Raw genomic sequence first — 17,534 nt, 5'->3', positions numbered from 1 at the left:
ATTGCATCAATGAATGTGCCAAAACCTGCCACCTCATGCTCAACAGAAGATTGTCTTTCATGAGTTCCAATTTATAAAACAACTGTTTTGTGTTTTGTTTTCATGGTACCATAATGTACGTTTTTATAATCTTTTTCATGATGTTTTAGTGTCTCACAACTCTTGTTTGAGTGGTCCCGAACACTTTTAATTTTGTCGGGGGGAGGGGGGTAATTTGTAATTTGTATTGAATATTGAATTTTTATAAACATATTCCCTCTGTACCCTCATGTATTTTTAATGTGTGTTGTGGGGTGACACCAAAAGAAAGTCTGTCTATCTATCTATCTATCTATCTATCTATCTATCTATCAAATTCACAAAAACTCCATCTGAATACATTGCTCTTCTTAATGGGTTTCAGTTGACTATTTAATCTGCAGTTTCCTATGACCTGTATCCCAAACACACACCATGTGAAACTGTACGTGGGCAACTGTGCACTCAGTGGGTATGGACTAGTCCTCTTTGATTAATGAATGTCAGGGTGCTTTCAGACCTAGAGTTGTCTTCTTTGGTCTGAATCAGGGACTAATGTATTTAGAAAGTTGCATAATTGCCTAGAGATCAAACGCCTTGTGTGAGAAAGCTGCTCTTGATTGGTCAGAATTTCCATGTGGGAAAAATCCAGGAAGTAAAGCAAACGTTGAAGAAGAGTACACTTGCAAGATAAATGTGACACTTTCTAATGTCACAATGGAGGGACAACTACACAGGTTGATTTTAGCGCTGCTCATCGTGGACTATATTGCTGTGAAAAGCAACCACTTTAAATTTGTTCAGTAAAACATGACATGATATGAAAGCATAATGGTCTTTTCTATATCAGCCAGAGTTCATATCTGTATGTTGTTCAGTAGGTGGAATTGACATGAGAGAGAATGTTTAAACTGTATGGAGTTTGGAGAAATATGTGAAATCATTTCAGATGGTCTGCAGCTTGATCTGACCTGAGAGTTTCCAGTGTACAGTGTGACCTCTTCAATCCATCAGACAGAAGCTTCACTCCTGAATCCTTCAGGTGGTTGTTACTCAGGTCCAGGTGTCTCAGACTGGAAGACTGGGAGCTGAGAACTGAGGACAGAGCTTCACAGCTTCTCTCTGAGAGGTTACAGCCACTCAGCCTGAAGAGACAACAATCAACAAGAAGGAAAAAAAATAATTTGTGTTAAAATGTAATCCTCTTTGTTGGTGAGTCTCAGGCTGCTGTCAGCCCTAGAGTGGTCTCCTTTGGTCTGAATCAGGGACTCATGTTGTTCCAAAGTTGTATAATTGCCTAGAGTTGGTTGGTGTTCTCACGGCAGCATTTACAAGAGGACCAGATCAAATGCCTTGTGTGAGAAAGCTGCTCTTGATTGGTCAGAATTTCCATGTGGGAAAAATCCAGGAAGTAAAGCAAACGTTGAAGAAGAGTACACTTGCAAGATAAATGTGACACTTTCTAATGTCACAATGGAGGGACAACTACGCAGGTTGATTTTAGCGCTGCTCATTGTGGACTATATTGCTGTCATTGTTCATTTTAGTCAAAGCATACAGTTTGAAAACGAGGCGCGGCTCCAACTAGAAAACAATGTTTTGATGCATTGGATGTGCTGAATGTGCATATTAAGGCAGTACAGGAGGAGGTGCACATTAATAATCCTCCAGGACTGTAACATGCTCATGTTTAACCCAAACAATGTGTCATGTGACTGCAGTTGCTTCACATCCAGGTCGCAACACCTTCTCACCACAAACCAACCGCACCAGAGTTTGTTTGGAACAGGACTGAGACCACCTCTTCAAGAAGGTCTTGGTCCATTTTTTTTGGATGTGTTCACACCTGCCCAAACGACCCACACTGAGGGGGCAAATTAACTTGAGTTCGATTGAACTGAACCAAACAGGGCAAGTGTGAAAGCACCCTCAGTTTGCACTTCAGCTCACATGAAACTAACAGACCTACAGAGACAACAATCAACAAGAAGTAAAATATCTGTGTTCAAATGTAATCCTCTTTGATTAATGAGTCTGGACTAAAGTCAAATCTAAAGGAACAAAGATCTCAGTTAGTACTTTAGCTCACAGGAAACTAACAGACCTGCATTTTAACACTGAGTCAATAACAAGAACACTTTAAATTTGTTCAGTAAAACATGACATGATATGAAAGCATAATGGTCTTTTCTATATCAGCCAGAGTTCATATCTGTATGTTGTTCAGTAGGTGGAATTGAAGCAGAAAAGAGTTTCTGAACTGTGAAGTTTCAAATCCTGATTGAACATTTGTTAGATTCAGAAATGCTGACATGAGAGAGAATGTTTAAACTGTATGGAGTTTAGAGAAATATGTGAAATCATTTCAGATGGTCTGCAGCTTGATCTGACCTGAGAGTTTCCAGTGTACAGTGTGAACTCTTCAGTCCATCAGACAGAAGCTTCACTGCTGAATCCTTCAGGTCGTTGTTACTCAGGTCCAGGTGTCTCAGACTGGAGGGCTGGGAGCTGAGAACTGAGGACAGAGCTTTACAGCTTCTCTCTGAGAGGTTACAGCCACTCAGCCTACAGAGACAACAATCAACAAGAAGGAAAATACCTGTGTTCAAATGTAATCCTCTTTGATTAATGAGTCTGGACTAAAGTCAAATCTAAAGGAACAAAGATCTCAGTTAGTACTTCAGCTAACAGGAAACTAGCAGACCTGCATTATAACACTGAGTCAAGAAGAACACTTTAAATTTGTTCAATAAAACTGAAATATCAACTTCATCCAGATGGTAACAAGTGAGGAGCCACTGAATTTGGTGATCTAAAGTATAATCTCTTCTGAGCACAAATCCTTACAGTTGATTATAATAATAATAATAATAATAATAATACATTGGATTTATACAGCGATTTTCAGGATACTCAATGACGCTTTACGAAGAGCAACAACAGCAGTAAAAAAAAAAAAAAAAAAAAATGGAGGAGGTATAAAGGGTAATAGTCCAAAGTGGGCATGCAAAGTACACTGAATTTAGAGGTAGGCAGTTTTGAACTGATGTGTTTTGAGGCTTATCTTGAAGGTGGAGATTGAGGGAGAGTCTCTGATGTCTTTAGGGAGTGAGTTCCAGAGGGTGGGAGCAGCAATGGAAAAGGCCCTGTCCCCCCAGGTGCGGTGGTTAGTCCTGATGGGGCGGGGTTGATAATGAGGAGTTTTAAGTGGATATGCTAGGGGATGAGAAGCCCATGGAGGTTATGAAGGACAGGGGTGATGTGGTCACGGGTCTAGGAGTGTGTGAGAAGACGAGCAGTTGAGTTCTGGATATACTGAAATTTCTTGAGTGTTTTGGATGATAAACCGTAGAGGAGGGTTAGGGTTGGGCGATAATACGGTAATAAGGTATCCCGCGGTATCTAAAAATAGCAACGGTATCAGTTTCATTACCATCATTAAAAATATCTGCTGCCCATATAGGCCTATAGGGGCCTGATATAATATTAAATATAATTTATTTAATGCCTAAATAATGAGTGCTTGTCCAGCACCTACGTATGTGTGGTTGAGTTTTCAATTTAATACTATTACAATTTAAAACTAATAGTAGGCTATAATGTTTCACTTATAACTGCCCTTAACTATTGTCAGGAGATGACATTTGATAAAGTTTTTGGATGTGAAATCATGTGACAGCTTGGACATGAGAAAGAGAAGAAAAGATGGCAAGCTGCGCATCAAGCCTGTTGGTCCCCAAAAACCCCACAACTTCACAACTTCTGCAAGCAGCAGCAGGTCCATGGGCCATCAGCGTGGAGGAGGGAGAAACCAACCACCCAAAAAACAGATGACTGTGGGCAATCTCCTTCAAAGAAGAGCCGATGCAGTAGTAGGTCCGGTCGGCACCATTCAGGAGCGAGCAGGAGCAGAGATAACTGCCTGTTGTCGCGAGCCTGTTATTCAGGAAGACAAAGACCTCGTTCTCTGGTCGAAATGTGCCAGGTGTTTGCTTCTGATGTCAAGGGCTGACCAAAAGTAGGCTACCTGTGCATTTGTGCCACAAGCTCTCCATCAGAGCGGTGTGTTCAGCACCGCGGCCGAAGTTGTCAATCCACTACGTGCCCTGCTGCTATAGTTATCATTATACTTTGTATTTTTGTCATTTTCAATGTGGAGTAGCCTGTTCTGACGGACAGAAAAACTCTGACTTGGAGAGGGTGAACTATTCAAACTAAAGGTAGGCTCTAAAAATAAACCAACGAACAGTAGGCTATTTCCCGTTGCTTCTCTGGATAGGATTATATATATGCCCATTTTCAGTCATGCCTTGTTATTTATTGTTGTGTTTTTCTCATTTGATAAGCCCTAGTAGGCTACTGGATGCTGTAGAGCTGTGCTTTTAATTTACTTGATTTATGTTGATAGGTTCTAAAAATAAACCATTGGACAGTACCCGCTGCGGTCTGAGGATACACTGTATAGCACACATGATCGTTACTACCATTATTTATTGTTACTTTTTTGGAAGTGAACTGTAGCCCACAGACAATTTGCTGCGAGGTGAGTATGTTTGCTGATCCTGTAAGTTTATTTATCTCCTTTAACTTTAGCTTATATTGTAGTTATGCTATGTAGCGTGTGAAATAGAGTATGGTGAATGTGCTAGGAAAGGTAGTATCAGCACTGTCTCTACCTGGAGCTCGCATGTACAGAGTCTGGGTTTGGTTGAAGGTGGCAGTGCTGTTTGGGCTGAGAAAGCCATGTGTAAGTAAGGTAAAGGAGGTTATTGGGTTGGTGTGGGGAGCAGTGAGACCTGGCATTAGGGGAGTGTCTCTGGGACGCCAGAGATCACTGTCTAGCCTCCTGGAGGTGTCGTGGGACCAACTAGACGAAACACTGGTGAAAGGAGGTTCCCACCCGATGACCCCAAAGACATGTTAGTTATCACTGCTCACTGGTCTGTATAGTTAAGCCCTGCCATAATAGCTTATCATAGGGCTTAGGAGGTTATTCACTGAGTGCTGATCCTTTTCTAGAGCACAAACTTCTTGTGTTTCTTTGAATTCAAGAACTAGCCCAGCTAGTGACTGCTGTGAATAGGGCAGCTGACAACAAGGGAAAGACCATGTGACCGCTTGGACAGACAGCTGACAGGAGGGAAAAAACCCCAAAGGTGTTGGCATGGGCTAATAACCCATGGTAGCAGTGGTGAGGCCTAGCAGCCTTACTACAAGCAAAATTAGCTACAGCCAACATAGTGAAATTACCCCAAGAGTCAGCGAGAGCTGGGGTGGAAGATGACTCACAGGTGGATTACACGGTAGCAGACATTGGAATGGACACGACTATGCACTGGATCTATGACTCAGTGAAGGATAGGGGCACGGACCTATCCACCAGGGCTAGAATTAGCATCACTCAGGGCAAGGCGAGCGCATCTGTAGAGGATAAAAGTAGCACAGTTGAGAACAAGATGCTTCAGGTTTGTCCTTGCGGCTGGCAGAAAGTAACATCAGTAAAAGGCCTCAGAACTCATCAGGGAAAGAAGAAGTGTGTGGCAAAGAAAGGGCAGAGTAGCCACACTGATCAGTACTTCCTAAGAAGTCAGTCGAGTCAGTCGGATGAAGTCCAGCGGCAGGTAGAAAACCACAGTTCGCAGGATATCAGTAACGCTGCCACTGAGGAGGAGGAGGGGGTAGTAAGAGAGGATGCAGGTGACACTGAGGCCAGTGTGCCAGTCAGAGAGAGAACCATGGAGGAAAAGGTTAGAGTTAGATGGCCTAGGGCAAATGACAGTAAAGAGTGGGAGATAGTTAATAGAGATTTGTCAGTAATCTTAAGTAGGCTTAGAGGAAATGCAATAGAAAGGTTAGAAAAGATGGGAGATACAATTTACTCATATGGTGTAGAGAGGTTTGGAGTGCATGAGGGACAGAGGAGTGAGAGGGTACAGTCAGGTAAATCTAGGCGGCAAAGAGAAATAGAGAAGTTAGTCAAGGAAAGGAGACAGTTAAGAAAGCAGTGGAAAAAGGCTACAGAAGAAGAAAAGGAGGGGATTAAGGTGTTGCAAAAGGAGTTGAGAAGCAGGCTAGCAGTTCTTAGAAGGGCAGAGCATCTCAGGAAAGAGGAGGAAGAAGGAACATGCAAGGACAGGTTTTTTCAGGGACCCTTTTAAGTTTGTTAAAGGATTGTTCAGCCAGGAAAAGGGAGGGCAGCTTAAAGCAGAAAGGCTAGAGGTTGAAGAATATTTGAGAAGTACATATTCAGATTTAGAGAAGAATAGGATAGTAGGTTTTCCACCGGATATCCCTCCATTAGGAGGACAAACTTCTTGTGTTTATTTGAATGTTATTTCATTCTGTTTGGTTGACTGCTGCAGTTGCACTTTTTAAAGGGATAGTTCGACATTTTGGCAAATTCGCCTATTACCTTAATTCCTATAGTCATATGAGTAGGTACATTACCTTTAATTGTCAGTGCCTGTTGTTCTGAGATCGGTGGGGCAGAGCTGCCCGCTGAAATGGAGGTGAATGTTACAGCCCCCTCTCTCCCTCAAAACAAATCAAATACACCATCAAATGACTCCAAAATGCTCTAGTGGAAAACACATGGCTTGCGCATTCCCCACGCTATGAAATAATAATGTATAATTAAGTAACATTACGACACATTAAGCAAATACTTGGAACTACTTTCTTGAGTAAACCACTGGGCAGAGTGACAGTGTGCACCTGAGACAGTGCCGTTGTTATTGCTTGCAGCCTTGCATTTGCGTATCGTCAGCTGGACGCAACATAAATTTTGAGAAAAGTTTACGGAGTGTTTTTGTAAATCATCATTTACACATTTGTAAAAGGTTGCGGTAACAAGCCGAAGACATGAGCAGAGTGAAGTTTCACGTAGTACCAACCAAAAATTCGGACAGGATGAAACAATGGCTACTTCTGCTGGACATCGACCCCAACACGCCTGTGGAAATTGTCCGGAAAATGTTTGTTTGCTCCTGCCATTTTTTACCAGAGGACTACACTGAAAGGATGGAGCACAGAAGCTCAGGAATGGTTCAAACGCTTTTTTTTTTTTTAAAAGATACTGTCAAACCATCTGTCGGCATCACAAAACGAGCAGACGTGGTAAGTGATCGTTGTGTATTTTGCTCAGCAATCTCTCTGCTGTAACGTTAACTCCATGTTGAGTAACATTAGCCTACAACCCAAGCATGGTAAATAAGGCTAAAATGCAAATGTTGTTGTGGTTATGTTATGGGTGAGTGCTTGCCCAGAGCATATAGTGAAGTGACTGGCATTACTTCTCATTGTTGGGAATAAACAGACTGCTAGGGAACATTTTATGTTGTTGTTCCTTCAGGAGTTGTGGTGATTTATGAGTGTGGAGTTAGCATGTTCTCCCCGTGTTCCGGTGATTATTTTGAGGCGTACTCTCGTCCCATCCCACCATCAACATATGTTATGTATGTAACATACAGTCACTGGGCACTTTGTTAGGTACACCTGTGTAATCTAATGCAGTCCAGCAGAACAGCTATACCATGATTTTTTCTGTGAAGCTTATAAATTTTCGGTTATTGTTGACATTGTCAAGAAAGTGATGATTCTACTTTGTTTATTATTGAAGTCATAGTGAATGGTGGTGGTGGTGTACTGGAGTGGCCTCCTAATTTTGTCTAATTGAGGGGGACAAAATATTAGGAACACTTTGCAATATATTGCACTCCAGTACACCAACACCACCCATTACTACCTCAATAATAACGTAGAATAATCACCTTTCTGACAATGTCAACAAAAGCTGAAAATGTAAAAGCTTTGTGAAAGTAGAATGTGTGGCAGAGCTGTTGTATTGGATTGTATTAGATTGCACAGGTGTACCTAATAAAGTGGCCAGTAAGCCCCACATTTACACCACCAATCCATGCCGGCTCTGGGTCACCCCTCAGCCCCTGGTTGCTCGGCAGCCTCAGCCTCTCTTCTTGCTCTCTCTTCTTCCAAAACCTGTAACTCTTCCTCTGTATATTCTGGCTTCTTCTCAACAAACTTGTTGTTTTGACGACGGGAGTAACTGCACTAAACATACGCTGTTTGAAATCACTCCGCCCAGCAAGTACTGTATGTCTGGAATGTAGTTCCGGCTGTGCATTTGGCTTCAAAACAACTCTGTCTCGTAATATTACATTATTATTTCATAGCGTGGTGAATGTGTAAGATACAAGTTGTCCACTAGAGCGTGTTGGAGTCATTTGATGATGTATTTGATTAGTTTTGAGGGAGAGAGCGGGCTGTACCATTCACCCCCATTTTGTGCGCTGAGCAGCAGGCAGCTCTGCCCCACCGATCTCAGAACAACAGGCACTGATAATTAAAGGTAATGTACCTACTCATGACTATAGGGATTACGGCAATAGGCGAATTTGCCAAAATGTCGAACTATCCCTTTGAAAATATTTATTAATAAAAGTTTTTAATGTTGTACAAGTTTTGTTGTTATTTTTCAGTATTCTTATGCCTGTATAATGTTTGCTATTCTGTTTCTGAACGGTATAGGCACAAGCCCACATTTTGGTGACTCCCTCTGAGCCCTTCAAAGTGATTTTTAATTAGTCACGGTAATACCGTATACCCCGGGAAAATGTGGGGAAGGTTTAATGGTAACAAAATTTGGATACCGCCCGGATTTCATGAGGTGATTTGGTGCCGATAATGATGACTTCTGATTTGTCACAGTTAAGTTTGAGGAAGTTGGTTTGCAGCCAGGATTTTATTTCAGTGATGCAGTTGGTGAGGGCAGAGTGAGTGGAGATGAATGTCATCGGCAAGCAGTGAAACTGAAGTCCATGACGGATTATGTGACCGAGGGGGAGAATGTACAGTATGAAGAGGAGGAGGCTGAGAACTAAATCTTGGGGAACACCTTGGCAGAGGGGAGCAGGGGGGGATTTGCAATTGTTTATGCTGATGAACTGCTGTCTATTGGAGAGGTAGGAATTGAGCCAGGAGAGTGCAGTGCCGGTGATGTTAAGAGCGGTTTCAAGCCGGGAGAGAATGATGGAGTGGTTTATGGTGTCAAATGCTGCGCTCAGGTCAAGTAGAATGAGTATGATGAGTTTGCTGGCATCAGGGGAGAGGAGAAGGTCGTTTGTGACTTTGAGGAGGGCAGATTCAGTGCTGCGGTGGGAGCAAAAACCAGACTAGAAAGATTCATAGAGATTATTGGCAGAGAGGTGGGCTTTGAGCTGTGAAGCAACAGCAAATTCCAGAAGTTTTGATAGAAAGGGGAGGTTGGAGATGGGTCTGTAGTTTGGGAACTTTATCTTGGAAAAATGACAAACTCAAAACTTATGATTAACTCATAAATAAGGAGTCAATCCAGATAACAAGATATGAAAGCATAATGGTCTTTTCTATATCAGCCAGAGTTCTTATCTGTATGTTGTTCAGTAGGTGGAATTGAAGCAGAAAAGAGTTTCTGAACTGTGAAGTTTCAAATCCTGATTGAACATTTGTCAGATTCAGAAATGCTGACATGAGAGAGAATGTTTACACTGTATGGAGTTCAGAGAAATATGTGAAATCATTTCAGATGGTCTGCAGCTTGATCTGACCTGAGAGTTTCCAGTGTACAGTGTGAACTCTTCAGTCCATCAGACAGAAGCTTCACTGCTGAATCCTTCAGGTCGTTGTTACTCAGGTCCAGGTGTCTCAGACTGGAGGACTGGGAGCTGAGAACTGAGGACAGAGCTTCACAGCTTCTCTCTGACAGGTTACAGCCACTCAGCCTGAAGAGACGATATCATAAAGGGAAAAAAAAGATATTAACTTCAAAAGACAGCAGAGCATTTAAGTTATGATATATGAATCCAACTGTCTCTGTACTTACAGAGCTTTGTTGGAGGCTTTGACCACTGGCAGCAGCCTCAGAAGAGCCTCCTCTGAAGCAGAGTATTTCTTCAGGTCAAACACGTCCAGATCTTCTTCTGATGACAGTAAGATGAAGACCAGAGCTGACCACTGAGCAGGAGACAGTTTATCTGTGGAGAGACGTCCTGAACTCAGGGACTGTTGGATCTCCTCCACTAGAGAACGATCATTCAGTTCATTCAGACAGTGGAACAGATTGATGCTTCTCTCTGCAGACAGATCCTGGTTGATCTTCTTCTTGATGTACTGGACTGTTTCCTGATTGGTCTGTGAGCCACTTCCTGTCTGTCTCAGCAGACCTCTTAGGTATCTCTGATTGGTCTGCAGTGAGAGACCTAGGAGGAAGCGGAGGAACAAGTCCAGGTGTCCATTTGGACTCTGTAAGGTCTTGTCCACAGCACTCTGGTGGAGATACTTCAGATTTTGTTTCTCTCTGAAGACTTTAGACCACAGGGATGTTGTTTGTTGTTCTTCCATCAGATTGACTCCAGAGTTGATGAAGGTCAGATGGACATGAAGAGCAGCCAGAAACTCCTGAACACTCAGATGGACGAAGCAGAAGACCTTGTCCTGGTACAGTCCTCTCTCCTCTTTAAAGATCTGTGTGAACACTCCTGAGTACACTGAGGCTGCTCCGATATCGATGCCACACTCTGTCAGGTCTGATTCATAGAAGATCAGGTTGCCTTTCTGCAGCTGATCAAAGCCAGTTTTCCCAGAGACTCAATCATCTTCCTGCTCTCTGGACTCCAGTGATGATCTGTCTCAGCTCCTCCATCATACTTGATGCTCTTCACTTTGGTCTGAACCACCAGGAAGTGGATGTACATGTCAGTCAGGGTCTTGGGCAGCTCTCCTTCCTCTCTGCTCTTCATCACATCCTCCAGAACTGTAGCAGTGATCCAGCAGAAGACTGGGATGTGGCACATGATGTGGAGGCTTCGTGATGTCTTGATGTGGGAGATGATTCTGCTGGCCTGCTCCTCATCTCTGAATCTCTTCCTGAAGTACTCCTCCTTCTGTGGGTCAGTGAACCCCCTGACCTCTGTCACTATGTCAACACAGTCAGGAGGGATCTGATTGGCTGCTGCAGGTCGTGTGGTTATCCAGAGGCGAGCAGAGGGAAGCAGTTTCCCCCTGATGAGGTTTGTCAGCAGCACATCCACTGAGGTGGACTCTGTAACATCAGTCAGGATCTCATTGTTGTGGAAGTCCAGAGGAAGTCGACACTCATCCAGACCGTCAAAGATGAACACAACCTGGAACTCTTCAAACCTGCAGATTCCTGCTTCTTTGGTTTCAGTAAAGAAGTGATGAACAAGTTCCACCAAGCTGTACTTTTTCTCTTTCAGCACATTCAGCTCTCTGAAAGTGAATGGAAATGTCAACTGTATGTCCTGGTTGGCTTTGTCTTCAGCCCAGTCCAGAGTGAACTTCTGTGTTAAGACTGTTTTCCCAATGCCAGCCACTCCCTTTGTCATCACTGTTCTGATTGGTTCATCTCTTCCAGGTGAGGCTTTAAAGATGTCTTCTTGTCTGATGGTTGTTTCTGGTCTGTGTGGTTTCCTGGATGCTGTTTCAATCTGTCTGACCTCATGTTCATCATTGACCTCTGCAGTCCCTCCCTCTGTGATGTAGAGCTCTGTGTAGATCTGATTCAGAAGGGTTGGGTTTCCTGCTTTAGCGATCCCCTCAAACACACACTGGAACTTCTCCTGCAGGTTAGATTTCAGTTTACGCTGACAGACTGCAGCAAGAAGTCCTGAATGAACACAACAAAGAAGATCAGTAAGACAAAGAAAATATTTCAACATGTCATTTCCTCAAAGAATGAGTATATGAATATATTTTGGTCCGTCTCTTGAGACATTAGTAAACGTCCCATTTATCCATCATGTTAAATCTTTATAGAAATCCTCTTACTGCTCTGCAGACAGTCAGCCAGCTCCTCCTGCTTCATTCTCCTCAGGAAGTTCAGTGTGATCTTCACAAATGCCTCTCTGCTGCTCCTCCTCTGCTCTTTATCCTCACCATCCAACACCTCCTCATCCTCCCTCTGACTCTCTAAGCATTCTGGGTAATCTGAACTCAGAACCTTCTGGATCTTCTTCAGCTCGTTCTTCACAAAAGTGAGGATGTTCTCCTCCAGCAGCTGGAACAGAATATTATATGAATGACACACTCAAACATCAGATCCATGTTGGACACACTGACAATCCACTGGTGTAAAAAGTGCAGCATGGAGATGATTGTGAACAGAATAGATGTCAAAGTAGTTGTTGTACATGTACAGACCATAAATATGGAGTCCAGGTGTGTTTGATGCTGCTGGGCAGACTGAGCACTGGGAACCTCTGAGCTCTCCTGGTCCACTCTGTGGAGGAATCATCAACAGTGAGCTCACATGATGTTTGCACCAGGAGACTGTAGAACTTATATCATTTACAAAAACACACACAGACCAGTTAGTTAAAGACGTGTTCTATCATGATTGATCAGAATGAAAACCAGATGTAAACAACACTGTAAATGATGGACACCTGATTCTGTGTCTCATGACTGAGGATCACAACAGTTAGTTCATCTGTTTCATTCAACAGTTTCATTCACTTACAGCAGGTCAGAAGAAGGACGTCCATCTTTGAAGTCAATGAAATGGTCTTTTGACTGATCACTCTTCATGGACACACAGCTGGGTACAGGGGACTTTTCTCTCTGCTGCTGGAAACTGATAGAAACACTGACATTTACTGAACATACAAGATTTCTATTCAGCAGAAAACACAGCATAGATATTCCTTGACCTGACTGGTGGATGTGTGTGAGGCAGCGCCGTGTGTGCTTAAAGGCACTGATCACCACAATCTGATGTGATACTTGGAATTCTGGAATTTTATAGCAGTGCCAGGCTTGCACTTGATGCTGTTGACCTGCCCCTACACTTGAAACTGTGACCTGTGTTTGTCTTTGGGCCACAGCACATCTGGGAGCACGGCCAGTTTCTGTCAGTGGTAAAGCTTTGTCTTGGTCATTTGTGGGTGGAGCCTGCACTACATTCCCTGATTATAATTGCAATTAGCAATCTGAGGCTTTAGCTTTAATCAGAGGGTGTTTCTGGAGGCATCTGTGAAACCAAAGACTACTTACCTACAAAGACTAGGACATAAGGGCAACCCTTCAAAAGGGAACTCTTAAACTAACTGACTAACTGACTCTTCAACAAACTGCGCTCTGCCTCCAGACCTCTGCAGGTAGTCCTTAAACTTCTGTAGTTAGTGTACAGACCTCTGTAGCTAGGCCCCAACATCTGCCACTAGTCCACATACCTTCACTGGTTGTTCCCAGAACTCTGAAGCGTGGACGCAGCCTTTTGAAAATAGTCCAAAAACCTCTGGAGCAATTGACCTAAAACTCTGGAGCTAGTCCACAACCTCTTTAATTTGCTTCCAGACCACTTTAGTGAGTCCTCAAGCCTCTGCATCTGGACCATAAGCTTCTGAAACTACTTGCCGTACTGCTGCAGGTAGTCCTTAAAAAATCTAGAACTACTGCCCAGAGGACTTCAGCTAGTCTCCAGTTGTCTGCCAGTCCCCAAAAATCTGCAGCAATCTGAAACTTTGGCCTCCCCTGGTTGACTCTGTTAAAGAATTAGCTCACATTGGGTCTCATTCATGAAACGTGAGCAGAAGGAATTTGTGTGTAAACTGTTCGCAGACGGAAATTGACGTGCATGTCCACATTCATCAATATTTTAGTAGCTCCGATCTTTTCGTAGCTACTAACAAAAGCTACTCCTGCTCCTGACCTCTCGTAGTGCTTGTGTAAATTTAGTAAAGCACATAAATATTGCTTGTCACTTTTGGAAATTACAATTTTAACTCGTATTGCGTTCTGTTATGTACACAACACACAGATGCCTTTGAAACACGTAATCTAAACATGACAAAATATTAAAAATATAACACATTTAGTTAAATTAGTTGGCAATTAGCAGGTTTAAGATCCATGTTGTGGCTTTTTGATCATTTGAATTAATAAATCTGATTTGACAAATGTTTAAATTTACGTTGTATAAAGCAGAGCTTTAGGCTTTTAGGATTCAAATCATTTGAAGATGATGCATACAAACTGCTGTAGGCTATATGTTATCGTATCATCTGTTAAAATAAATGTTAAATAGCTCTACATTCCAACAGCCATCACTGATTTAGAGTTTATCCATTACACACAAACATCTCTGGTTTCCCGTTCCACTTCATTCAGAAACCCACAAATTAATCTTCTGTTTGTTTGGTGACCGCTGTATTTTGTGTGTGTGCTTATGCGTTTCTTTGCCTCCAGTTTCATATCAAACCATTTACGCTTCACCTCTCTGACATGGTTCTTTGTACCACGGAGACAACATCAACAGCATCTGTTACCTCCCTCCAGGCCTTCGCTTTGCCTGTCCCTGTCACACCACTACTAACTGAAGAAAATAAAATGTTTTTTCTTAAGTCCACTTCACCCAAAGTTATTTCGATCTCCACTTCAGAAAATTTTTTTCTTTCTGTCTCTTTCTTTCTTTGCGCCATGACTGACAGATCGACAGGATGCACCTACACCTCCTTATATGGTGGTCATTGGCTATTCATGGGCGGGGATTTATGCTAATTGCTGATTACCGTGAGTGCGCTGTCACTTTACGATGGATTGGCATTCATGATCATACACACGTGTTTACGATCAAATCTGAGTTTGCCGCGGCGTTCCTGAATCCGGAGTAGGTTTTTAGTAGAGTAGGCTTTATGTGCAAATCTACACACAGATTTACTCACTTTACATGAATGAGACCCGTTGTGTTTGCACCAGGAGACTGCTTTAAGTTATGAATTACACACACACCAGTTAGTTAAAGATGTTGTGCTCTGACATAATTGATTGTAATGAAAACCAGATGTAAACAACACTGTAAATCATGGACGACCAGTTCTGTATCTGTGTAACTGATAGCCCATCTGTTTCAGTTGACAGTTTTAAGTACTCACAGTGGGTCAGAAGAAGGACATCCATCTTTGAAGTCAATGAAATGGTCTTTTGACTGATCACTCTTCATGGACACACAGCTGGGTACAGAGGACTTTTCTCTCTGCTGCTGGAAACTGATAGAAACACTAACATTTACTGAACATACAAGATTTCTATTCAGCAGAAAACACAGCATAGATATTCCTTGACCTGACTGGTGGATGTGTGTGAGGCAGCGGCGTGTGTGCTTAAAGGCACTGATCACCACAATCTGATGTGATACTTGGAATTTTGGAATTTTATAGCAGTGCCAGGCTTACACTTGATGCTGTTGACCTGCCCCTACACTTGAAACTGTGACCTGTGTTTGTCTTTGGGCCACAGCACATCTGGGAGCACGGCCAGTTTCTGTCAGTGGTAAAGCTTTGTCTTGGTCATTTGTGGGTGGAGCCTGCACTACATTCCCTGATTATAATTGCAATTAGCAATCTGAGGCTTTAGCTTTAATCAGAGGGTGTTTCTGGAGGCATCTGTGAAACCAAAGACTACTTACCTACAAAGACTAGGACATAAGGGCAACCCTTCAAAAGGGAACTCTTAAACTAACTGACTAACTGACTCTTCAGCAAACTGTGCTCTGCCTCCAGACCTCTGCAGGTAGTCCTTAAACGTCTGTAGTTAGTGTACAGACCTCTGTAGCTAGGCCCCAACATCTGCCACTAGTCCACATACCTTCACTGGTTGTTCCCAGAACTCTGAAACGTGGACGCAGCCTTTTGAAAGTAGTCCAAAAACCTCTGGAGCAATTGACCTAAAACTCTGGAGCTAGTCCACAACCTCTTTAATTTGTTTCCAGACCACTTTAGTGAGTCCTCAAGCCTCTGCATCTGGACCATAAGCTTCTGAAACTACTTGCCATACTGCTGCAGGTAGTCCTTAAAAAATCTAGAACTACTGCCCAGAGGACTTCAGCTAGTCTCCAGTTGTCTGCCAGTCCCCAAAAATCTGCAGCAATCTGACACTTTGGCCTCCCCTGGTTGACTCTGTTAAAGAATTAGCTCACATTGGGTCTCATTCATGAAACGTGAGCAGAAGGAATTTGTGTGTAAACTGTTCGCAGACGGAAATTGACGTGCATGTCCACATTCATCAATATTTTAGTAGCTCCGACCTTTTCGTAGCTACTAACAAAAGCTACTCCTGCTCCTGACCTCTCGTAGTGCTTGTGTAAATTTAGTAAAGCACATAAATATTGCTTGTCACTTTTGGAAATTACAATTTTAACTCGTATTGCGCTCTGTTATGTACACAACACACAGATGCCTTTGAAACACGTAATCTAAACATGACAAAATATTAAAATATAACACATTTAGTTAAATTAGTTGGCAATTAGCAGGTTTAAGATCCATGTTGTGGCTTTTGATCATTTGAATTAATAAATCTGATTTGACAAATGTTTAATTTACGTTGTATAAAGCAGAGCTTTAGGCTTTTAGGATTCAAATCATTTGAAGATGATGCATACAAACTGCTGTAGGCTATATGTTATCGTATCATCTGTTAAAATAAATGTTAAATAGCTCTACATTCCAACAGCCATCACTGATTTAGAGTTTATCCATTACACACAAAACATCTCTGGTTTCCCGTTCCCACTTCATTCAGAAACCCACAAATTAATCTTCTGTTTGTTTGGTGACCGCTGTATTTTGTGTGTGTGCTTATGCGTTTCTTTGCCTCCAGTTTCATATCAAACCATTTACGCTTCACCTCTCTGACATGGTTCTTTGTACTACGGAGACAACATTAACAGCATCTGTTACCTCCCTCCAGGCCTTCGCTTTGCCTGTCCCTGTCACACCACTACTAACTGAAGAAAATAAAATGTTTTTTCTTAAGTCCACTTCACCCAAAGTTATTTCGATCTCCACTTCGGAAAATTTTTTTCTTTCTGTCTCTTTCTTTCTTTGCGCCATGACTGACAGATCGACAGGATGCACCTACACCTCCTTATATGGTGGTCATTGGCTATTAATGGGCGGGGATTTATGCTAATTGCTGATTACCGTGAGTGCGCTGTCACTTTACGATGGATTGGCATTCATGATCATACACACGTGTTTACGATCAAATCTGAGTTTGCCGCGGCGTTCCTGAATCCGGAGTAGGTTTTTAGTAGAGTAGGCTTTTATGTGCAAATCTACACACAGATTTACTCACTTTACATGAATGAGACCCGTTGTGTTTGCACCAGGAGACTGCTTTAAGTTATGAATTACACACACACACCAGTTAGTTAAAGATGTTGTGCTCTGACATAATTGATTGTAATGAAAACCAGATGTAAACAACACTGTAAATCATGGACGACCAGTTCTGTATCTGTGTAACTGATAGCCCATCTGTTTCAGTTGACAGTTTTAAGTACTCACAGTGGGTCAGAAGAAGGACATCCATCTTTGAAGTCAATGAAATGGTCTTTTGACTGATCACTCTTCATGGACACACAGCTGGGTACAGGGGACTTTTCTCTCTGCTGCTGGAAACTGATAGAAACACTAACATTTACTGAACATACAAGATTTCTA

The 17,534-nt window shown here is 42.5% G+C and overlaps 1 pseudogene; it reads right to left on the bottom strand.

Annotated features, from left to right (window-relative positions):
• The window catches only part of LOC125903537 (NACHT, LRR and PYD domains-containing protein 12-like), an 80,482-nt pseudogene that overhangs the window by 31,198 nt on the left and 31,750 nt on the right, over nt 1-17,534 (bottom strand).

The sequence above is a fragment of the Epinephelus fuscoguttatus genome, linkage group LG16 (assembly GCF_011397635.1).
Source record: "Epinephelus fuscoguttatus linkage group LG16, E.fuscoguttatus.final_Chr_v1".
In the NCBI taxonomy this organism is placed as follows: domain Eukaryota; kingdom Metazoa; phylum Chordata; class Actinopteri; order Perciformes; family Serranidae; genus Epinephelus; species Epinephelus fuscoguttatus.
The sequence above is the reverse complement of the archived record's forward strand: the minus strand, read 5'-3'. Positions and strand labels throughout refer to the sequence as shown.